The sequence below is a fragment of the Mirounga leonina genome, unplaced genomic scaffold (assembly GCF_011800145.1).
Source record: "Mirounga leonina isolate KUSES-001 unplaced genomic scaffold, KU_Mleo_1.0 Mir_195, whole genome shotgun sequence".
Taxonomy (NCBI): domain Eukaryota; kingdom Metazoa; phylum Chordata; class Mammalia; order Carnivora; family Phocidae; genus Mirounga; species Mirounga leonina.
The window spans coordinates 8,733,530-8,742,327 of NW_023270490.1; positions in this window are offsets into that span (position 1 = coordinate 8,733,530).

Here is an 8,798-nt window from a genome sequence, read left to right on the forward strand (position 1 = left end):
AACATGGCCCTGAGTTCGTCACCCGTGAGAGAGAGCTCCCCTCATCACCTTTCCTTAGAGATCCTCCGAACCCTGGTTCTTCCATCACAACATTCCATCGCATTTTTCTTAGCATGCATCACTCGCTGAGGTTATCTTGTTTATTTGTTTAACTTCCACTTGAATATAAGTGCTTGAAGGCAAGGATCTTACCCATTTTGCTCAATAAATTATTTTCAGTACCTGGTATATAGTAAAGGCTCAATGACTATTTATTGAAAAAATAATAATAATTTGTGGAATGAATGAATTACTGAAATCATCCAGTTTATCTGTTTAAATTCCACTAGACTGCAAGCTCTCAAGGGTGAGGCTCTTGCCAGACTTGTTCAATGATTCCCCCATACCTACATGATAATTATTGGTTGCATAAGTGAGCAAATGACTAAGAAGTGAGGGGCAGGCAGGAATGGAATGTGACATCATATGCAGGTGAGCCTTGTCCAGCGGACAAAGTGCAGAGTCTAGCTTTCAGGTTAGGCCCTCCCTCCCCTCTTGTCCCTCCTGCCCCTGTCCCTAACAGAACAATTTGCCTTTTTAAATATTGGCTGTGGAGCAAAATCTTTACATTTGGTTACTTAGAAGCCAGTTCAAGGCACTGCCTCATTCTTGTTCCTAGCTCCTTTGATTGCTAAAAACAAAAGCCAGGTTAATTTAGGAGAGAGGATAATTTTTTTTTTTTTTAATAGCTGAAGTCCTTTATATAAAAAACAGAAAAATTACATTAGGCAGGAAGGAAATAATATGGTTGGGTAGTTGCTAAGTGCAATTTGTGGTACCTAGGACTTAAAAAAAAGCCCTGTGGTACTGGGAGTGAATTCTTGGGGAGGTAATGCTTTAAAGGCAGCTGAGAGTGGCTCAGCCTTGATTAAGACTCGAAGTTAATGTTGCTGGGTGTTTAAAACACTGGTTCAGGACCCGACAGCACAGTACAGCTTGTCCCTGCTATTCCTGGAGCTCCAAGAAGCTGTTCACCATCCAGGATTCCTATTCTGTTTATTTTAGAGAATGCTATTCTTCCCTCTAGTTCAAGATTTCTGTTTTTCAAAGCCATGAAAATGAAATGACACCTGTCTTCCACTCATACTGTATCTGTCTATTGATTTTGCTTGCTGCATCTGGAGTGAGTGATGGGGACAGGGGCATGGAAGGATGGAGATTGAGGACCCAAGTATCTTTTCTATGTGTTTCCCAAAGGTCGAAATAAAACCACCTTGTACTTGGATTTGGAGAGCAAGACCCTGACGTAGATTATCTCCCTGATAATCACTTAGAAACATGCAGAGGAAACAAATGGTTGGGTTTTAAATACCTAGAAATTGTATCATTGACTGTGCCTGTCACAAAAACAGGGAAGTTATTAGCAGGTCATTACTTTGACTTGATATTAAGTAGGTGATTCCTCTGGTAGGGCTCACCGCAGGGATGACACCCGATCCCTGGGTCTCCACACCCTTCCCTGTGCCTAGGAGTGGACGATGGGGTGAGGGAGGGAAGAATGTAGGTGTGATTCCAACCATCAAGGCACTTCCGGCTGAGGATGCCAAACACAAGTCAAGAAACAGCTAGAAGATATTTAAAGTGAAGTTTGGGTGTTTGGAGCAAAGAGACCACGGCTGGGAACTGCAGCCCCTGGGGCAGGCTTCGCAGAAGATGGCAGGCAGAGCATGAAGCTACGGGGAACTGCTGGTGGTGGGGCCCAGAGACAGGCCCGGCAGAACAGGTGGATGAGGTCATGTACCTCAACTTCAACTGGGTCCCAGCTCTTTTCATGTCCTTCCAAAATTGAGTCATTCACATGCCATCTTCACAATTCACCCAGTCTGACCTGTCCCATAATTACTTATTTTTTTCTATTGGCTTCTTTGCAAAGACACTTATAGAGCTACTGTCAACAGAAAATTGGTATTTTTTTTTAAAGATTTTATTTATTTATTTGACAGAGAGAGAGAGAGAGCTAGAGGGGGAACACAAGCAGGGGGAGTGGGAGAAGGAGAAGCAGGCTTGCTGCTGGGCAGGGAGCCCGATGCGGGGCTCGATCTCAGCACCCCAGGATCATGATCTGAGCCGAAGGCAGATACTTAACCGACTGAGCCACCCAGGCACCCCTCTCTATACTTTTTGGACTCTTATCTGTCCTCTGCAAATCGCAAATCCTCTGAGCCTCTTGGCAAAGACCTTGATCTCTGCATTCACTGTGAACTTACTCCACTTGCCTCCACTTCTCTTTAAAATGTTTTGTATCCTCATTAATCCTCCGTATTTCTTCTGCACTCAGAAAATGTATTCTTTCTCTCTCTAATCTTCTTGCCTTTGCTCCCTTATTCATTCAACAAATAGCCCCAGATCACCTGTTCGAAGCCAGCCCTATCCACATAGAGCTTATACTACACCAGTGGTTCTCAACGGGGGCGATTTCCCCCGGGAGACGTGTGACAATGTCTGGAGACCTTTTTGGTGGTCATATATAGGGAGGGGCTGCTCCTGGCATCTAGCAGATAGAGGCCAGGGATGCTGCTAACACCCCCCAGGGCCCAGGACAGAGACAGTCTCTTGCAACAAAGAAGTAGCTGGCCCCAAATGTCCATAGTGTGGCAGTGTGGAAACCCTGGGCCGTAGCTACCAGACTCCTAGAATCTGGGCCCAGTCTGTCTGTCTGGACTCAATCTTCTGTCCTTCCATCCCCCAACTCAACTGAACCCTTTGGCTGCATCAGTTACTTGCTGTCCTCTAGCCACCCATTTCCACACCCTTGAACTTCGTACATGGTGTTCTCTGGCCAGCATGCACTTTCCCCTTGCTTGCCCTGAAGAGTCTTACTCACATCTTGAGACTGTGCAAATACTCCAGTCCCGCGAGTGCCTCACTGATATGCCTCTTCCAGAGCCCAGCACAGTGCTTGGTTTCTGCCTCGGTGCTCTGGTTGGCGTTCAATATGCATCTTACATTGGTGTGTGTGTGTGTGTGTGTGTGTGTGTGTGTGTGTACAACTTGTCTGTTCAGGCTGCTGTAACAAAATACCACAGGCTGGGTGGCTCCTTATTCTCAGAGTTCTGGAGGCCGGAGGCCCAGGCCCAGGACGTCAGCATGTTCAGGTCGCTGACTTCTCGCTGAGTCCTCCTGAGGTGGAAGGGCCGAGGGGGCCACTGTGGCTCTCTTTTATAAGAACACTAATCCCATTCTCGAGGACTCCACTTTAGTGACCTAAGCACCTTCCCAAGGCCCTCCTCCTATCAATTTGAGGGGCGGGCAGATACAGTCATTCAAACTATAGCAGCTTCTGTGTTAGAGGGACTAAGAGCCTCTTGTCTAACTTCTCATTTTTTGAGTCCTTGCTGTAATGTGGCTGTACAGGGAAGCAGGAATCATCGAAATATGAAAATGTTCATGACCAAACCCGGTTACTTACAAACCTGATGTCATCTGAAAACACTAGCCTAGACCCTCACCTGTTGGGCCCCAGTGTTTGCTGGTTAGTCTCTCACTGGTTGTCCATGGCTGAAAATGCACCACAAGAGTGAAATAGAAACTCTTGGAGAAGATGCACAATTTCCTCAGGTTGCGGAGGGTGATGCACAAGAGCTCCGTCACACGTGAAACCGTCAGGGGATGACTTCGTGTGAATTAAGGCAGTTAACAACTGAGAAGAGAAAACGGACAAGGGATAGATCTCAAAGACAAAGCACGTCCTAAGGCAGTCATTTGAATAGCTAGGGACTGGGGGACTCACATGGGAAAACAAATCAACTCATTGAATATTTCTGCAAGGGTCTCCATTCCTGGATTGAGCCATGAAGTCCAAATGGATTGTGTGGTGCTATTCCCGGGCTGGTGGGAAAGATCGTGGTAAAAACTAGCCCAGGGGAATGGGGTAGCCGGGTGATGGGCATTAAGGAAGGTACGTGTGGTGATGAGCACTGGGTGTTATACGCAACTAATGAATCGTTGAACACTACATCAAAAACTAATGATGTACTGTATGGTGGCTAACTGAACATAATAAAAAAACCCCAAAAAACAAAACAAAACAAAAACTAGCCCTTGATTCATTCTGTGTAATAGGAATTTGCACAGAGTTAACAATTCTAGCCTAAGTTGTGTGTGTATCTCATCATATACATAAATACACAATCATATGTGTCTGCATCACTACATATATGTATATATGTGCATGGGTGTGTGTAAAAACTTACTTGTCATTTTATATTTCATTTTTCAGGATGAAGCCTCAGCCACACTTTTCGTTTTTCATTATTTACTATGAAATTTCGGTGTTGGTTTTAGGTGGATTCAGTGGGCTTATTGGGCACCAATTATACACTAAAAATGGGGGCTTTCTGAACTCTTCGGGGCTGGGACTGACGTGGAGGCACAGTTAGGAGGAAGATGCAGGAAGACCTCGGAGTGAGAAGCAGAAAGGGTAGAGGTGGAGGGAGGGGAGGGGCATGTGAGGCATTTCGGGACGGCCTGCTGACAGAGGTCTGCACACACTTCCAGTTCTCCACTTGGTGACCCGAGCGTCCCTCACCAAATGGAGAGCCAGAGTCTGCTCGGCCACAGAATGAGTCAGAGAGGACTGGCCTACGAACCTCAAGCCTGAGTCTCCCATGTCTTGTGGCTTCTCTCCCATGCGGGGGGGGGGGGGGGGGGGGGGGGCCCGCGGGTTCCCACTGGGTGTGGGAGGGGAGAGGGGAGAAAGCAGGAGGAGCCCATGGCCTCCAGGACCCCAGGCCCGCACCCACCCCCCCAATTCAGGGATCTCACGTTACTCCTAATTAGGCAAGTGTCTCGAGGCAAATTCGATTTCGTTCCCATTAGCGACTGAAGATTTCGGGTAATTGCGCAGAACTTCCTATCCATACGATTTCCCCCCGCCTCTTGTTTACCTAAGTATCTAACCAAGTTATGCCTAAATTCCTATCATAAGAAATGAATCTCTTCTCCTGGGAGGACTTTGACTATTCCAGTAACTCCTCACCCTGAGAAATTAAAGGTCATTTCTTCAAGTTGGATCGATTTGTCTTGTTAGTGGTCGCCCCATAACCAGGCAGTCTGTCTTGAAATGGGCACTGCCCCCTGCCAGGCACTTCTGCCGTGGAGAGACTGCCTTGCACGGACTCTCTGCACGCAGATCGTAAGCCTGGCCAGAGGTCCCGCCCAGGAGAATAGAAATGTCACTTTAGCACATGTGCCCTGCGATGAGCAGCTTCTGCAGTCCGTTCACGTTCGCCTCGTGTACACAGTTTGGTCCCTGTTACCCCATCAGGAGATGGGAAGGTGGAGAAGGTGTGCTGGCCTCATGCCCGCCCGGCGTCTGAGGACCAAGAAGCCTCAGAGCCACATTTGCGAGGACACACTTAGGAGCTTTCTCCTTTTTCCTTTTTTTTAAACCCTCGTAAAGTACATTTCTTATTTGAAGTCACCCAGACAGCGGCCTGTTGTTTGGTGACCAGGGCCAAAATAGCAAATTAACTCCTTGCCTCTTGTCTCAAAAAGCGAGAGGGGGTACAATCTACGCGGACATTCACCCCCTTTCTGGGAGGCGTAATTAGGTTTGTGAAAGGAGACAGAGGCTGGCTCTTTGTCTGGGGAGCTTGGCAATCTCCTGCATTTTGCTGGTGGCAAATTAGTCCTCTATCTTTGCTGGAGGCAAATGGACCAATTCAGAAACAGATGAGGCCTTGTAGGGGGCTCCCCTCCCAAGTACCCCCATCCACAGGGGACCTTGGAAACAGAGAATTACAAATGCAGCTGCATATTGGCCTGGGTTGGATTCAGACAGCTCCCTTTTGTGTGGCCGGTTCTTGCTTGACTTTATCTTGATGACCTTTCAGATACAACATTTCAGTGGCCAACAGCGTGAACACCGAGGGGGAGAACAATTACGGCCACAATCCACTTCCTGAAAGCTGTTCAGCTGTCCACGGTTTCAAAAGATCAAACCCCCGGGGTCCATCCCAGTCAATAATGAGTGCCGGGCAGTACTGTGAGATTAATAAATATCTGGTCTTTCTCCAAGGCAGCCTGGAGCACATCACACGTATCCGCTCGTCGGCCAGTGTGACGCCCTGCTCAGGAAGGAGGTCGGGGCAGTTACTCCCGCTAGTAAACGAAGGTGGAGACACAGCAGCGTCTATCCTGCCACAGGTGCTTCCGCTCCTCAGCCCGACTCTCTGGTCACTAGATTGCTTGCGTGATGCACTTCCTGGGTGCCGGGTGGTAGGTGGCCAGGCCAGCCGCGGGAGCGCACAAAGGTTTGCAGTCCCAGAGTCTGACCTGCCAGGCTACCCTGATTCCCTCTGCGAGAAGGGGGGAAGGGGGAGCGCCAGAATGTTCTCCACCTGACCGGAAGTGCGATGAATGCCTGCTGGATTCTATTCAGAGAATTGAGGTAGAGTCAACTTTTCCTTTATTACCGTCTTCTTAAGAGGTCCATTGTGCACAAGTGTGATGTTCTGTGTATATTGTAAGAATTGTATTAAAATTGAGCACAAAAGGATGGAAAGGTGGAAGAAAAGTCAGTTGTTTGCCATGAACCATCTTGTAAGAGCTGATCTGGCCCTTTCAAAAAAAATACATTCGTTCATTGTCAAGACTCAGTTCCCAGTACAGAAAGACAGCATCACGGTGTGGGGTACACTGAGGAGCTTATGAGCATGTGATTAGAAGGTTCTTGAATATGGGTCCAACAGGAATATTCGGATGGTATTTTTCCAAAGCCCTGGGGGTCAGCAACACCAAACAGCAAGTGCTTGGGGGCCAGCAGGTAGCTCTCCTCTACTCAGCTGGGAGTCTGTTGCCTTTTGTGTTGCCATGATATACCCAGACTGGTTGATTCAGGCACTTAATGAACGGAAGACTAGACTGGCTTATTGGCACCAAGATGGGAACCAGAACACTGTGGAAGCGCGGCCTTGATGCACCTGAGCCCCATGTTGGGAAATCTTTAGGAAGAGAGGCTATAGAGATATCCACTCCCATTCGCAGCATATGTTGTTCTCCTACCTCCTCCCAAACAAAACAAAAGAGTGTGACCTTTCGGGCACCTGGGTGGCTCAGTTGGTTAAGCGACTGCCTTCGGCTCAGGTCATGATCCTGGAGTCCCTGGATCGAGTCCCGCATCGGGCTCCCTGCTCGGCAGGGAGCCTGCTTCTGCCTCTGGCCCTCCCCCCTCTCATGTGCTCTCTCTCTCTCTCATTCTCTCTCTCAAATAAATAAATAAAATCTTAAAAAAAAAAAAATCTTAAAAAAAAAAAAAAAAGAGTGTGACCTTTCTATCTTTATGGGTGCTTCTTGACCGACCGAGAGAACAGAAGTTCTGTTCATATCCAACATCATGTTGGAAATTTGCCAAGTGAGTTTTGCATGAAGTATAAACTGAATGCATACCATTCTAGACTACAAAGCAAACCAAACCCCAGCATTTAGGTTTGGAGGGGTACAGAGACCTGCAAGAAGGGGTTTGATCTTCGTTCTGGGGAGAGCACTGGACAGAGGGAACAGTCTGGAGAGAAGGTCTGTCTCCTTCCCAGCTATATGTCAATTGCTTAGCCATGACCGAGCACCGTGCCAGACATCAAGTAGCGCAATTGTTGAGTGAGTAAAGGAATGATAGAAAGTCAAACCCCAGCAGCAGGTGATGCCATGTCTTATTTATCAAGGGGGTCAACAAGAGTGTAGACAGGCTTATGAAACTGGACGATTCCCAGAACTGGGAACTTGCAAGGCACACCGTGAAGGTCCTTAAGCTGGAAAGAGCACAAGGGTCCTGGGGGAGAAGCAGCAAGTGCCCGCGTCTTCGCCAACCCCCCCCCCCCCGCCGCCCCCAGCAGCTCTATGGGTCAGTCTCAGAGGCTGGTCTTCGAGGCCAGAGCAAAGAGAAGCAGGGGCAGGAGCCCAGCTGGTGGCTCAGAGCAGGCCTGGAGGGAGGGATGTGCCCACAGCCCAAACTGCCTTCATTTGAAAGAACAGCTGTTTGCCTGGGCCTAAGGCCGGGAAGAAAATGCTGAGCCATATGTCCTTAGTAAATCCGTGCACGGCCCTATTAGAAGACGTGCCTGAGTGATTGATGGGAAAATAACCAGGCAGCCCTGCGTACCGCTCTACCCATGTACTGCAAGTTTGTTTAATGCCGAGATGTACCGCCATCCACCCTGCTCCTGCCACTCCCATGTTTCATCAGAGAAATAGTCGACAAATGCATGTACTCTAACCATTGTGGAAGAGAGGAAAGTAAGGCATTTTCTTGGAGGCTAAGACTGCAAAGTGAAGCATTAGCTCCAACAGAAAACATCCCTTTTTATGGTCTGTATGTTACTTTGAACAACAATGAAAATGTTTATGAGTACTTGCAGGCTGATATATCATAATGAAATCTTACAATCATATAAGCCTTTCTTCCAAACACTTCAGACACCTAGCAGATGGGGAAACAGAGGTACCAGAACCCATGTGTTGACAATTTGTGGAATGCAGTGAAGTAAAACTGTATCTGCATATCCAGGCTTTTTGCTTTTCTGAGTTGTCTCGTCACTAAGAGTAATAGTGTTGAAAATGCCTTCTGTAAGAAGTAATTTCAGAGGTTTCTCATTTCTTCAAATGGCATTGACTATAACTCTGAATAAGATGAAATCCTCAAATAATTTCAGTTATTTACATCGGCCAACTGGTGTCTCAGCATGGATACATTCAGATATTTACTTTTTTTTTTTCTTAAAGATTTTATTTATTTGAGACAGAGAGAATGAGAGAGAGAGAGC